The sequence below is a fragment of the Micropterus dolomieu genome, unplaced genomic scaffold (genome assembly GCF_021292245.1).
Source record: "Micropterus dolomieu isolate WLL.071019.BEF.003 ecotype Adirondacks unplaced genomic scaffold, ASM2129224v1 contig_4455, whole genome shotgun sequence".
NCBI classification, from domain to species: domain Eukaryota; kingdom Metazoa; phylum Chordata; class Actinopteri; order Centrarchiformes; family Centrarchidae; genus Micropterus; species Micropterus dolomieu.
In genome coordinates, this window is record NW_025733445.1 from 1 (window position 1) to 979 (window position 979).

The 979-nt window shown below is 42.8% G+C and overlaps 1 non-coding gene across 1 annotated transcript; it reads left to right on the forward strand.

The window, feature by feature from the left end:
• Positions 1-275: 275 nt before the first annotated feature.
• LOC123964658 lies at positions 276-482 on the forward strand. Its single transcript, XR_006823502.1, has one exon. It is a non-coding gene; the product is annotated as a small nucleolar RNA U3 (small nucleolar RNA).
• The last annotated feature ends 497 nt before the right edge of the window (positions 483-979 follow it).

Here is a 979-nt window from a genome sequence, read left to right on the forward strand (position 1 = left end):
TGTTGGCTTCATGGAGGATGACAGAAAATATGTCTCAGTTACAGAAAGTTCAACCTTTCTGAAATGTCTGTCTTTTAGAATGGACACAAATTGGGTAGAGAGAGACATTAGTAAGATGAACAATTAAAAATGTAAAACAGAAAGTAGAAAGTCAGCCACAACAGATCAGTCAGTGATGATGCTGTGATTGTAGGAGGAGCGTCTGTCAGGAGTTCACCAGCAGTAAAAGTGCTCGTCTCCAGACATAAGACCCTGAGAAACAGCCCCAACAAACCAAGGCTATACTTTCAGGGATCATTTCTTTAGTTGTTGACTTGAGGAATGTGTTTCTAAAGAGTTTGGTCTCGTTGCCCGCGATGAAGAGTTAAGATGTTTCCTTCAGAGCAGGAAGTTGGTGGGAAGACTTTAGTTCTTCTCCACTGCTGAAGATTGTTCAGTGTTTCTGAATGAGACTCTGATGGAGGGAACATGTTCTGAGTGGACACTGCGGTTTGTTTAAAGAGAAGGATCTTGTCTTTAAAGCTTCTCACAGGTGATTCAATAACAAGGAAAAAAGCTGATTAGACATCTGCATGGGTAGAAATAAACATCTAGTAAGAATGACAAAAGTTTGGGTTTTCCTGCGCTTATAAATGCAACGCAACTAGCAAATGAATAAAAGAGATGTTCATCAGCAACTGTCTGCACATGCCCTGAGAGGAGGTCTAATCCTGATGTTGCCTGCCACATTAAGTGAAAACACCTGTGTGGTAGGTTTTCCAGGGTCTTTCCAGGTTCTGCACACCCGCACAGGTGTTTGCAACTCTTCTGTCTGATAGACTGCTGCTCATGTTGACAGCAGGACTGCTACCAACAGTCTGGATGAGTATACAGAGGCTGTGACGTCCTACATCAGCTTCTGTGAAGACAGCTGCATTCCAACATGGACCAGGGTGAGTTATAACAATGACAAACCCTGGTTCACAGCTAAACTCAGACA